Source organism: Dromaius novaehollandiae, chromosome 3 (genome assembly GCF_036370855.1).
Source record: "Dromaius novaehollandiae isolate bDroNov1 chromosome 3, bDroNov1.hap1, whole genome shotgun sequence".
In the NCBI taxonomy this organism is placed as follows: Eukaryota; Metazoa; Chordata; class Aves; order Casuariiformes; family Dromaiidae; genus Dromaius; species Dromaius novaehollandiae.
This window is the reverse complement of record NC_088100.1, coordinates 66,647,428-66,662,181: the sequence shown is the minus strand read 5'-3', so window position 1 is coordinate 66,662,181 and position 14,754 is coordinate 66,647,428. Positions and strand designations below refer to the sequence as shown.

The 14,754-nt window shown below is 36.4% G+C and overlaps 1 long non-coding RNA gene across 1 annotated transcript; it reads right to left on the bottom strand.

The window, feature by feature from the left end:
* Positions 1-5,887: 5,887 nt before the first annotated feature.
* Positions 5,888-7,539, bottom strand: LOC135328032 (uncharacterized). Its single transcript, XR_010388758.1, has 2 exons — positions 6,409-7,539; positions 5,888-6,298 (listed from the first exon to the last, which is right to left on the bottom strand). It is a non-coding gene; the product is annotated as an uncharacterized LOC135328032 (long non-coding RNA).
* Positions 7,540-14,754: the final 7,215 nt, after the last annotated feature.

The following is a 14,754-nucleotide window of genomic DNA, read 5'->3' as shown; positions in this document are numbered from 1 at the left end:
CAACAATTAAGCTAAAATTTCAGTTTATGAATGCGTAGCAAATGGTTGTTTGTCTGACTGCATTAGAGACTGCAGTTAGAAAAGGCCACCTGTCCAAAGTCTTTCAGTTTAGTCTCTATTCATAGAATGAAAGAATTATTCTGTGCCAACATATCAGCATTCAGGATTAGAATTTAAGTTTCTAATTCTCCCATAAAATGCCCTAGGTGATGAGCCACTTTTCATTGACATTTATTAAAGAGCCATCTGAAACAATTTGCAAAGTAGATTTCACTACACAAGTAACAAGTTCTTCAATATGACAGAATTTACTTTTCGTGTAGATGCTAGGAGAAATATAACTTTTACCCTGTAAGCATTTGTCATTGCTGGGTCCACATTTCCAGGTTTCCTTGACTTTTTCGCTCTCCATTGCTCCAAGGCAATGCTTCTGACATTTCTGTTCTTTTTCCTAAAGTACAATTTAAGATATGGGAATGGAATTTAAGAATTCACATATGTAGAAATAACCGTGTTTTTGACAGTAGGTGGAAAGGGGCAGAGAGAAATACACAGCACTCCTTTTCTTTAATTCATCTAGATTCCTGCTGTCCCTCCTTTTGCTGGAACTCTTTTTAAGAATTGGAATTTCCTCTGGAAGAGCTTGTAGGTGGCTGTACTGCACACCAGTTGACTGCACTATTTTAAACAATCTTTGTTTACAGTACCGGCTTGCCAATTTGCAAGTGATTTGCAGCTTTTTCCACTAATGAGAATGCCTGGTGCAGTCCGTTTCATATGGGCATGTACTGCCTGGCTTCCATTAGAAAAATCTTTCATAGACAGCACAATGCTTTAATTATTTTGTTGATTTCATAACACTCCACTGGACACACAGGATCTCTATGCACATCTTGTTTTATTTTTACTTCTTTGCTCTGTTGTGACATTTATAATTTGGCTAGACACAACTATCCATCTATACCTGTTTCTTAATTTGGCTCTTTCAGAATCAAAATGCTACAATAACAAAGTATTATTCATTAAAATTTGATTAAGTAATAGAGAGAGAAAATATTATAATTATTCCAGAGGTGAAGAATGCTCATTGAAAGTCTAAATGTTCTACATTTTTAAAAAATTTGGATAGAGGCCATCTTTGCACACAAAGACTGCAGCACTTTAACTACCACTACTGGCATTATGTTGATGTATTTCTCTATATAATACACAATAGAAACCATATAGATTCAGCCCTGAGGTAGCTCTGAAGCATTACCTAAATTACCTAAATCAGCCACAGAATTGCCAGGCTTGATGCAGCAATCATTCAATAAAAACTAGAGCAAGGATAACAGAGATATACCATCTCTCGCAATATTAAAGACTGTGAAACTCTCTATGAAGTGAAGATGCTGAAAGAGAAAGCTTTTATATTGTCTATCAACCTAACAAAGTTGTAACTGTTATGGCCCTCAGTGCTGAGATTTAATTAAAACAGATGCAAACAGACAATTCCACAATAGGAAGAGACTTAAAGAGCAGTGTATAGTAAATTTCAAGAAAAGACTTATTTCTCATACCTAATCTGCCATTTTCAGTCATTGTTTACAATGCCTCCATTTCAAGCAATGTTGCTAATTAAATCACCTGTGCTTACTGCTTTTTACAGGTTCCTAGAAAACTGTTAGTGTATCTTCTTCAGAGTTTTAGTACTAATTAGAAAAGAGGAGGCTGCAGTCCAAACAGAGCCAGTTAAACTAAAGTTTAGTTTAAAAGATAGCAAATAAAGGTTCCAGCACAATGCTGCACTACTGAGAAAGTCAGCCTTCACTGGAAACCAAAGCACATGCTTACACACTAGAAGTGTGTACACAATAGAAGGTGAGATAACCACAAATGAGAGCTACAAGACTTAGGAGAGAAGTAGGCAATCCCTTAGATTTTTGGTGGTAAAATCCTCTGTCTTATCCACTTCTTCATGTAACACTGAGATTATAATTACAATTCATTTTTTCTTACTTAAAAGAAAAATCTTTTTGTACTAGAACTGACTATATTCTAAATCTAACGTGTTCAGGTACCTCCTGCAAGCAGGGTAGAGCTTTAGTGAAGTTTATAAGATCAAGCTAAACTGCTGAAGGGGAACATACTATTATTAACCTGGAGATGAAGATTGGAAATGTAATTTAGGAAAGTTCACCTCCCTAGGATAAAGTTAGCTTTGGTGGATACCTTCTCCAACTTGTATATAGAGATGCAAACTAGAGATCAATGAAGAAAACTTCGTGCAGCTTGCCATAGGAATATACTGCATTAATTTTGCTATAGCAGCTCATTTGGCTTCAGTGAATTTGAGTGGAATTTTGGCTGCATTCTGTTTGAAAATCATATTTAGTTGTAGTGTACCTATCTAAGGAAACTGCATGCCTTATACTTACTTGTTTAGTGCAGTTCTGCATTGATTATCTAAGTATGAAAGCTCAGAAGGACATTCACTTCTTCCCCCAAGACACAGTTCTTTAGAAAAATGTTACCTGAAGTGTAGACAATTCATGTGACGACTAAACAGTCTAAAAATATCTAAATCTAAAAGGAAACATTTTTTGTTTCTCTTTAAAGGGATATGTTATTGAAATATGGCTGATGCCAAATACTTCTCTACATCTGATTTGTTAGTAGGGTTTTGGTGTGTACCCTTTGAAAAACAGAAAACATTTGTGCAAATTAAATTGAATTTGGTATGGCTCCAAAGGTGTTACAATGCACATCAGTTTCAAAATAGAACAATTATTTCATAGTGGTAAAAGAAAGGTCTTCAAAGACATTTAGATCTGAAGAAAAAAAATGAATGTGATCAGCAGCTAAAGTTTCTGGACTAATAAAAAAAAAATGCAGATTTAATGCATTGGAAATAATTTTCCTGAGGTAAAACTTGCCCCAGTAGAGGACATCATCGAAATGCTTAATTTAACAGACAGTCGAGTAGTTGAGAAGACTGTTGCTTCACCATTCAGAGGAACCTGTTTAATAGTCTAATTTAATGATTTAAGCATAGTCTGACTACTTATATGGTGATACACAGACGCCAATGTCCAAATGAACTCAGGCCCAGAAAGCGCCATAAGCCGCTTGCTGCCTATTCCAACCTACAGTACTGATGGCAGTGAAGCACCCTGGCAGAGATTTTAGCTGCTGTATAAGCATTCACAACCAGCAATACTGAAATCCAACCTGCCACAACTTTGCTATTATCAGTATTTAAGAGAACTTAGATAGGGCTACTTGTGCTGTAGTAGCATTTCTCACTTGAAGTTAAGCAGCCTTCCAAAATAACTCCTTGCTTTGCTCATGCAAACAAAGAGCTCTCTTTGGGCTTTATCAGTTAGTCTGAAGATTCTGGATTTCAACAGCATGGAGAGTGGGAAAAGGGTATTTACGCTACCCAACTTTACGCACTTACTGCACTTCCTTTCCCCTCCTTGTATCCAATGTCTGCCAGATTTATATTTGCTGCAGGTATAGCACTTCTGTCTCCTCTGGGAACAAAACACCAGAAAACAGCATATTGCCTCTAGGTTTCTGATAAGCAGCAAGCAAACAATTTAAATTCACATGACAGGTACTCAGCTAATCATTTTTCATGAATGATAGCGCTATTATATTAGATATTAAATAGAGAAAAGGAGTTTGTATATAAACAGAGCTGTTCTGCTTTAAAATATCTCTAGAAAAATACTCTAAGGATCAGGCTCTGATTTACTCCATTGATTTTTTTTCCACGCACCTTTGAAAAATTATGGCCTAGGACTACAACATCAACACTTCTGGTGAAATAACAACTGAATACCTTTCAGAGAGAATACCATTTGATTTTCAGCCACACATAGAGAATTTATCTGCAGAAAGCTAACAGTGGCATCAAAACTATCACTGGGATGGGGAATATTAATATAACAACAAGAGTCTGCCTTTGGAATGGACAACATTGGATTAGGAACTATGAAAACACTAGAGTTTAAAAATGTATTACTTTCTCCAAATTTCCTGCAGTTACAATAATAGTTTTCATAGAACGCACATATCTGAAAGTTTCCTCTCTTTGTTTTGAAAAGCACAGCGTTATATGGAAGTTTCTGCCTGGAACAGCTCTCCATACTTGGCAGACAGGTAATCCCAATTAAACTAGTGTCAATCTTGTATTTTGAAAACAGACAAGATTTAAATATATCTATCAATGAAATACAAGGTGTTCTGCATCTGTACATATATTTCCAAATACCTTAGAGACTGTGAAACAGGATTCTGAAGTTTTATTCTATACTATATCATGTGGCCATACACAGAATTATTAACCCTGTTCACTTGGTCATAAGAAGAACTAGAAACATGGTCAGTGACAAAATGAAGCTTCTAATCCTTAACTGGTGAAAATGTGCTGTAAATTCCACCGTGCCTGATACTGTATTCCTTCATCAGAACAATTCATTGTGTCCTTAAAGTTATCCTCTTCTTGTATGTGTACGAGTTTAATATATCCTTTCCTTATGTCATCTCATTTATACTTTTAATATATTCTAGTCATTTTCACTACATAATTCACTATAACTACTTCTCCCCAATTAAGACTGTAATCATGAAAGAGAGAAACTGAAGGGCAATTAAATCTGCTTATTTGTCATGTTTTAAAATAAGCTGTTATACTATCTGTGATCAATGTTTTTTTCTGTGTTTTTGTGTAGAATTTCTGTATATTAACAACATTTAATTTTATGAGATTCCTATTACACTCACTTACTTGTTTACAGACCATTCGTCTCTTTTTCACTGTGATAAATTCCATGGGGAATTGTAGTTCAGTCTCTTAGTTTATAATAAACTTGATCAGCTTAGGAGTTGTGATTGCCATGTCAAAAGCACAGCTGGAATGTAAACACCAGCAGAAATGGCATTTGAAATCATCAGTGTGAGCAGTGATGTAAAGAAAGGACTGATTTTGACTTTCTAGAGCCATGTACTAGTTGAATTCCAAGCACACTTTATCTTTTCTTTCTAATGTTTGGATAATTTGGGTGTTGTGTGGAACCTGCTGTGGGTCTTCTGTGTACTCCCTTACTGGTGTTGAGTTCTTAGATCTTCTTTTGTAAGATTTAGACTCTGTGGCAGGTTATGGAAAGCAAAATTTACCCAGATATTCTTGACTAAAGACTCTCTTGAATTACTTGGACAGAATACATTGTTCCTCATTTTGTGTCCCTTTTCCACCACAGGTGTCGTTTATTATCTAATTTATTGCATTACCATGCTTCAGGATCAAACATCCTGTATTTCCAGAAAAATGCATATTAGAATAGAAATGTTTCTCAAAATTTGGCAGACTTACAGGGAAAAAAAAGGCAGAAAAATACTTGAGGAGGGGATTAAAACAGAGAAGGCAGATTAGATTGCTCACTGGAGTATTATATCACAGCACTGGATACCAGCTCCAACCAGACAAGCAAAATTAGTGCAGTCAGGGTTCCAGGGAATTTATTTAGCTCTAAAGACCAGAATTTGTGCTGAAAATACTGTTTGTAATAGCACATTCAGGATTGTTGTTTAAGAATTTATAACTAGCTTTTATTTCTACTGCCAGCCATATTTGCAGGAAAGCAAAGAGATCAGTTTGTGAAGACTGAACCTTTTCCAGCATGCGCATTTCTTTTGGATCAACAAGGAACATTGTGCTACAGTGGTGATCTCTGTCTTTTCTGGAGACAGAATAATTTAATCTTTTGTAGACCAATGGCAAGCTCCTTTGGGAAGAGAGTAAAATATATTAGGATGTTATGATTAATAAATTTTATGATTAATAAATCACATCAAGTGAAATAAGAACCATTCAATTGTTGAGTCCCATCAACAGCAATTTTTCTTAAACTTTATCAGTTTTATTGAGCTTGCACTATAGAAAATAGAAAACATTCTCAACAGAAAAATGGCCACTGGTTGAATGAGACTCATGAGAATTTACTAGTAAAATACAATACCAAAAATAGAACTCCAAAAATTATAATAAAAATCCATCACTGTAATCAAAATAAAGGCTAGATTTTTTTGCTTTGGCCCCAGTCCCATGTTAGGGATGGTTCATGAAGTAAGTAATCAAAGTTAAATATAAAAATGCACAGCTCTCCCTTCAGAAGTTCAGCTCCATTGGGAATGTAGGAAACGCAAGGCGCTGTCTGATCCTTATGTCTGTATTCTAGTTTTGCCAAGAAGCAAGCAGTACACAATGTCTGTTGACTCCAAAGAGGCAGGAGTAGGAAGTCTAATTAGCCTGCAAAGAGATGATTATTCCTTTGTAGTCTAATTCACATTGGATATACTTAAACATGTTAATACACTTCTTCAAAAGAAGGCTGCTTTGTAAAGCTCTGGCATACTTACATCTTGTTTTTTCCTAATGCATCATATTGTGGTCAGAAGTACTGGTCTTGGATACACATCAGAGCTGTTTCCAAGACAAAATTAATATATACTTAAATCTCATTTTGTTTTTAAAATGACACTCCTATTTGAAAGAAATCAGCTAGAACCACAGAACAGACAAGAAACAGCACACCTGTCAAACAGATAAATCCCTCATACAGAAAAGCAGCCACAGTCAGGTAGAGTCATGAGAGTTAGAACAAAGCTTGGTGATGCTGTTTGGCAGAGGATCCTGCTTCTAACTCCTTTCCCCGGGTTCATTTGGGCTTGCACCCGAAGGTTTTGTTATCCAAGAAACTTCCAAAATACAAAGCAGAACTTGGCCAAAGTAGACTCTCTACTGCAGAACACTAACTCCAGCCTTTTCTTCCTCTAAACCAGTCTTGGTTCACTGGTTTGTCGATTTTGGCAAATCTAGTCAAGTTTCACATCAAAAACTGTCATTAGAGAAAATAACCAGAGATGTGTCCTGCTAAGAAAGAATATACTCTAAATTGTAATGGAGAGAAGCACTGAAAAAACAACATTTTGCCAATGTAGAATATAGCTAAAAACTCAGAGAAATATACCAGTGATGCATTTTTCCCTTCCAGTTATGTCTACAAATGGCTCAACTTGTGTAAGATGTTCAAGAAAAAATACATCTGAGACTATCTGTAAGGAGGAAAAAAATGCGTTCTCCTTTGGTTAGCCTACTGACTTTAAGGAATGTTGATGAGGTACAGAAGTAAGTGAATCCTTCCATCCTTGACCATGGCTATGCTGCTTTGAACAAGAATGTGGGATTAGTAGAAAAAGTGAGAAGGTGTGGGAAATCTGTATCCCAGAAGAAAACACAAAGAAATTCTAAAGCATGCCAGCAACTTCATGCACAGGCAAAAAACTGCAGCAGTCTCCAGGAAATGTCCAGATGGGGGTATGCCAGCTGAAAATTATGACTTCCATTCCTAAGCAAATCTTGGAAAGTGCAACTACTATACAGTAACGGCAGGAAAAAAAATATCTGAAAAGACACACACAAAAGCCTTTGTAATATATACATATTTCTACAGTATGTGCTCCACAGACACCAGACCCTAGCACTGCAAAGCAGATGGACAAAATCATTATACACATTGATGAAATTTTGTCCATATAAACTTTGAACCTGTGTTAAGAAACTTTAGGAGCACATTTTAGTAGCTAAAATCTTCACAATAAATTAAGTCTTAAAATTCTGAACTGATTCTTAAGAATATTTTTTTGTTTACAGCATCTTTTCTTCCACTCAGAGCCATCTGGCTGTAAGTTCTGCAGCATCCTCATACTATTTTTCCTCTTTTCTCCTTTACATGCTCTGCAATCACATCAGCAAAGAATATCTCTGCCCCTTCTCCAAGAACCTATTGCTTCTGTAGCAGTTATAAGGATTCGCGGAAATCACACTTGCAGATATGCCCATAACGGCATACATCTGTATAAGCATGCTCCATCTTCCAAGGAGAACAAAGCAAGCCATTCACCAGCACCTCACATAATAGTTACAACATAATGTCAATTAAAGAAAACAAAACAAAACTACTGACAAGTCTAAAATACCTGCCATTACTGTTGCCACATCCAGGGGAGGGACTGAGTTTCTTTTAAACTGTTTATGTGATTTGTTTATGACTCATGACAACTCCAGGAATGAACAAGCTGGCTGCTTGCATGAAACAGTAATTGAAAGCAGTCAGAGAGAGGCAAACAGAATAAAAAGAATAATGATTCTTGTACATAAGTGTTCATATTGCATAACCTTCTCTGCACAGAATTCTACATATTTATTGAAAGGTTTAATTTTGTTCTCAGGAAAGTGCTTAATTTCATCATTTTAGTGAAAGATCTTTAAGCCTTTAAGATTCTTCCTACCATAAGCAGAGAACTTGACAATCTAAACACTGAAACATGATAGAATCATATATTACCAAGGTGGAGGCTAATGTTCATATGCTGAATTTTATTAGCTTTCTTTTCATGCAGAATTTGATAGGGTCATTTTCCTCGCTCCCTATCTGCTTTGAGCACACTAATAATTTTTTTTTTGGGGGGGCGAGGGAGGGGAAAGGGAAGGAGAGCATGACAACCAAAGAAATCCAAATTTGCATACAACAGCTGAACACTTGCCACAGATTCCAGGCTTTGACATGATCTTGAAGCATGCTGATTTGTCTGTGAGCGCCATAATGCAATTTAGGATCTGCCATTTGGTGGCAAGTGTACCATTTAAACATATATCAGATAAAAATGGATAAGCTGTGCTAACTTTTAAAGCCACACTTCTCAAGTGTGGAATACGTTTAAATGCTTATGTGGCTAAATACAAATTTGTATTGACATTCTCAAACTTCTTAATTTGCTTCTGTCTGGTCTAAAATACAGTTTGAAGTTTTAAGCACAACGGTAGTTAGCTGAACATTTTAGCTTAGTAAAAACTCTTTGGATACAAAATATGCAAATCTCTCCCATTCTGGGCAGTCAAATGAATTTGTGGTGTTACTCCACTAAACTCGTTAGAAAAATGCTAAGAGTGAATTTTGCTCTGGAAGTTTCCTCTTCCACTTCTATTCTCTCCTACATTTTATTGTTTTGAGACTTCAAAAACATAAAACCTCTGCTTTCCATTTTATCTAGCCAGAGACTATTATTAATTACATTGAAAACTATAATTCTGTTTACATTTACAAAAATTAAGCACAACATCTTATTAAGATGTCCACATGGAAGAAAAATAGAAGCTTATAGTATTGATAGCACTAACAATTAGCATATGTTTCTCAAAGAAATAAACACTGCAATAAAGGTGTAGTCAGTTTAATTTTCAGTATTTGGTTTTATTTTAGAATCTAGGTTCAGTTTTCCTTTTTCCATAAATTTCTGTGTAGAAATTTCTACGTGGAAGTTTCTGGGTGGGATGTGCTTTTCAAAATGAAGTCCTGTTACTGGGCACTGCCTAGGGCATAGCTAGAAAGAAGGTTAACTGTGAAGGTCCAACCTAAGTTTTCTATTATGCTTTACATCTGCACTAACTTTGTAATTCACATTGCATTTTCATCAGTAAAACATGGTACGGTCATTCTAGCAATAAGAGGTGTCTTAAAAGCTGACAAATTTCTGTTCTCAATCTCCATCATCCATTCTCTGACAATGGTACATTTCCAGCAGCATCTGCCCTATTGCCATACATGGGTCTGTCTCTTCCCTCCTCACTTCCATGCAGTCTATTGAAAAGCCCACTCCACCAAAACTGTCAATTAGTTGTAGATACAGACAAGAGGGCAACCTGAATGAACTTCTCCCATAAACAGAAAAAGTTGAAGCCAATATAAATTCAGCTAGCCTCAGTCCTGGCACCATGTTTAAGGAAGACAGACAGTGGTTTCAAGCGAAACTCTGATACCTATCTTCAGAAGAAATTTATGGCAAATCCTAGGAGTAACCTACTCCTCAAAGAATGCAGATGATCAGCTTTGTACCCTAGGGCCTAACTCTTTTCTACACTCCTGGCTGGATGGACAGCTAGTAGGAAAAACTTATTTTGACAGAGACAGAAAAGGAAGCAAATAGTTCTTAGCCAAAAGGCTGGTAAATCAAAAATACAAAGACAAAATTATGTCGCATTAAGTATCCTGCCTTCCGGAAGAGGAAAAGCCATCAGCACCAAACACCTCAAAAATTTCAGACTAATAGGATGAGAGAATATTCAGAAAACTGCAGCTACAACCAATAGTTGCACCTTCATTGCTCTGGGCTTGCGTGTTCAATGCTTGATGCATTAGTTCCACAGACTGATTCCCAGGAAGGTGAAGAGGACCACCCCCTCTGGGGCCACGCAGAGGACTAACCAGAAATAGTCCTGACCAGTGCTTAAAGATTGAGAAATCTGAACCACTGAAGATGGAAGTCATTGATATGCTTGCTTCACTTAAACTGAACAAAGCTATTCATATTTTTAAGGTACAAGACCAGCCTATAACCTATTCATTTTTAATGACAAGAAATAATGGTGGTAAATCCCCCTTTTCCAAGGCATATTCTGAATCTGATTCCCCTAGCAAGTCTAATGAAGTAATCAGCTCCCATTCAATGAGTTTTCATGGGACGAGTTCTAGAATAGAAACAAGAAGAGGAAGGAGCTCAAATGTGGTGAAAAGATGAACTGTGTTTAATAATTGTGTGCATGTCTGAGGTTACCGAGCTGTCAAATACTGGAGATAATTGGTATCTAAAGGGATGTTAAGTCAACAAGACCAGTCGCAGCACAGAGGATGAACATTTTGGATTGCATCCTACAAAAAGAACTCAAAACACTTCCTTTATAGCTAGAATATGTAATCTCAAAGTCAATAATGAAACCTCCACAGAGATTCTGCAGGAAGTTGCCTACATGGACTTTGGGAGATCAGGGACATAGTATATGCAATAGACTGGTATCCTTTTAGAAGCGAAGGGAGAACACCTAGAGACAAAGGGTAAATTGGCTATCCTTGCCAAAATGACAGCCTCACCGTACAGGCGCTAAGCATATTTTCCTCCAAAGGATGATTCCTCACTGCAGGCTAAATTTTCTTCAGAAATCAAGAGAAACACAACGGACATTAAAGCATGGGCTCTGGTATCCTCCTGGGAGGCCCACAGAGTCATTTGTGACAATTGCTTTCTGCTACTTGCATATCAAAATCCTGGAAGAAATTATTTAGCAGTCTTGCAAATGTCAAATGGTTAAGCAGTTGACTCTTCTCTATTTATGAACACAGCCACTCAGTTGCTGTTTGCCGCTCTTTAAGGCTGCGATAGACATGAGGACTGCGATGGTAGGCTGGTAGGTCACATCAACAAAACAAACTTCTTCTACAGCATTTTGTACTTTTTGTCAAAGTTCCTAGATATTTGAGCAGAGCATCAGGTATTTTGAGACTGCCCACTTAGTAAGTGGGGCAAGGCCTTTGTTTCGGACTGATGATGCAGGAATCTACCAAGATGTGGACGGATTCAACAGATTTCCCTTGCAGTATTTCTGTCAGTTGCATGCCAAAAAATCAAGAAACTACTTGAAAGAAGATTTATCATTCAAATAAATCAATTTATCATCAAATAAAACCTCAGCATTTCCCAAGAGAAAATATAAATTGAAAGAGTCCAAAGATTTCTGCCCCAAATTAATCAATCTACAGATTATGAGTTTAGAAACTGCACAGTGGGAGAACTAGCAATATACCAGATTGGGCTCCACTGTCATTGTTCTAGCTATATTTCACTGAATATCAAGGAATGTGCCTCTTGTTTAAGCTTTCCACCTCAATGCAGCAAACACTTACACACAGGAGTACTCTTCCTGGTTCAACAGGACCATTCACATAGGTGAAGTTACTCAGGCAGGTAAGTGTTTGTAGGATAAAGGCCAGATATGTGTAAAGCTTCTGTTATCAAAGGGCTGCTGAGGTAAAGTGCAGTGATCACGAATTGTCTGCATGTTTTACAAATATAGATTTAATATCTACACTGAATGAGGCTTTTTTCCCAGGACTGTGGTTACTCAATTCACCCAGGACTGAGGGAGTCAATTGTCTTCAGCATCAAAGAAATACTTGCCAATTTTTACAACAATTTACAGGGTTTTTGATATTGGCCAGTACTGCAAAGCTGTATGTTTGAGTGGTACCATACCCTGGAAAGATGCTATACATCTATATCTTTGATAAGCTTTTCACGTTGCAAGTTTAAAAGGTGCCTATCTTCTGAAACATACTGAAAGAAAATACCCAGTATCACTGGGTATTTTTCCAGTCACAAGCAAACTTACACTAGTTACTGAACTCACAGGATGCACAAAGTCTTTTCTATCTGCCCTATGCTCACTACAAGTCACAAAATAGTTCTAATGCACCATAACAACAATTAGGTCTAATCAAGACAAAAATGATGCATCACTGGAAGACATTGGGATAAATCAGGTCATCACAGTATCTCAGATCCTGCAGTACATTTATTTTTAAAGAGTAATATTTCCAGGTATTTCAGGAGGTGGATTGCCATTCAACACCAAGCAGAAGCCAGAAAAACCTTCCCCAGACCTCAGAGACTGACAAGCTAAAATTTTAGCTCCAGAATCACTTCAATCCTGTAATATTATCACATCTATAAATTTATCAAGGGGCTTTAAAATATGTTAATGCTCTTTGTCCCTACTGCCTTAAGAAAGCCATTCTGTAATGACTCAAATCTACTTTCAATAGCTTCTCCGTCTTAGTCATCTCAGTAGCATTTCTTTGCATCCCTTACTGTTTAATAACTTTCATCAACAATGATCAGAACCAAACCCAGTATTTTAAATGACAGCTTACTTACCAACCTGTACTGAAACATTTTGTCCAATGCATCCTAAATTTGCATTAGTCTGTTGAATTAAATCAGGCTGATCAGGATGATTCCAGTTTCTAGCATCTTAGTTTTTACTAAAGTTTTTCTGTTGTTAGAACCCAAATGAGTGACTTTGTATTTTGTGCTATTCATTTCACTCTAGTCTTCTACTTCGAAGTCACAGAATTCTTCCCAGCTCTCTGCAGTACTTAGAGTACTTACAATACCTCCCCCAAATGCATCTCACCCACAAATTATACACGTCTCACTTAGATGGTGACCTCAATCTGTCACTGACATATGAAAAAGGACCTGTCCCAAGGCTGATCTCTCTCCATCTCCATCCAAAAATCATTCAGAATTTACTGCAGTCTCATTCATCTTTCAACTCTCATGTTAATCTCATTATTTCCACCTATTTTTTAGAGCCCTATGTCAATCATTACTTCAATTTAAATAAATTAAATTCATTGCATTTTCTAAGAACTTAATTATTAAAGAAAGCATCCCAAGGGGAGAGGTTAACACTGTATGCTTGAACTTCAGGGATTAATTATCCTTGGTTAGTCTTTTGTTCAGAATCTGATGCAAGATTTTGCTTAATCTTGTGGTTAAACTGATTGGTCTGAAGTTGGACACAAAATTGTTTTTCTTTTTAAATAAGTGCTTTATTTGCAGTTCTTCAGCTGTAAAATGCTAACTCTGAATTTATAGATTAATTAAAAATCCATATTATTAGATTTATACTTATTTTAGTATTGTAGGATGGAGGTCCTCTGATAAACCAAAAATTTTAAGATTTGCTTCTGCATCAGATGTTGGAATTTCTATTACTCTGCACTCATTTTCATTGGGTAACTATTCATTACTCTCATGCACTTCTTCATCCTCATGGAAAATGGCAAGATACTAATTCAGTGGTTGGAACATAATGGATCCTCAAGCTATATCCATTTAAAAGCATACTAATGTAAGAATGCTCTACATTAAAAAAAATATTTCTTGCAAGGTGCAGTTTAAGAAAAAGCAGCTTTGGGCCATTCTTAATTTCTATCAACCCTATTCTCCAAGGCACAGTAACATTCGGTTACTGTATACGGCTCTATTTTGGCTGTCTTCTATTTCATGATGTTACATCCAACCTGTAGACTTCCATGAAGTTTCAAAGCCTATCTAACTTATCAGCATTCTTCAGCTTTTAGTGGCCTACTGAAACCTCAAATTCAAGGTCAAACTGCACTTTTTCCACTCTACCTATTTTCATTCTCCCTCCCCCACTATGACATCAACTTTTATATTTATTATCCTATTTCCCAGGGCGATGTCACTTACTACCCTTTGCTCCATTTTACTTACATGACTTGTCTTACTTGATTTCATAACTTCTCCTCTATAAAACTACATAAACCTTTTTCTTCATCATTTCCCTTGCTCTTCCTACTCTGTATCAACTGCTAAAACTGCTGACTGTGAGTTATAACAATGTACATTGTCTCCATATCTCAAATCTCCTTATTTCTGCCCACTGTCCCCTATATTATTTTACTGAGCTTTGTTCCATTTTTTTTTCATTCTCATCATACATTAATGCTTTCTCCACCTCTTCCAAAACTATAAAATTGATTTCATTAATTCTTGGGAAGTTGTCACTATAATCAGCCTTTGCCATTACTTCATTTGCCAGGACTTTATGGTTGTCATGTAATTTCATCTTTTTCTATATTCTATAAAGTAGCATGTATGTTTATGGCACTATTCAAATAATTTTCACAGTTACTTTACATCAGAGGTTCATGTCTTTATTAAAAGCAGAAAAGAAAAACTGGCAATATCCAGCATTTGAATTTTTACAACTATTTGCATCAATCATTTGGTCTGTTGTCTCACAAATCTTTTGAGATTAAGCCACCTTCTTCTCATAACCTC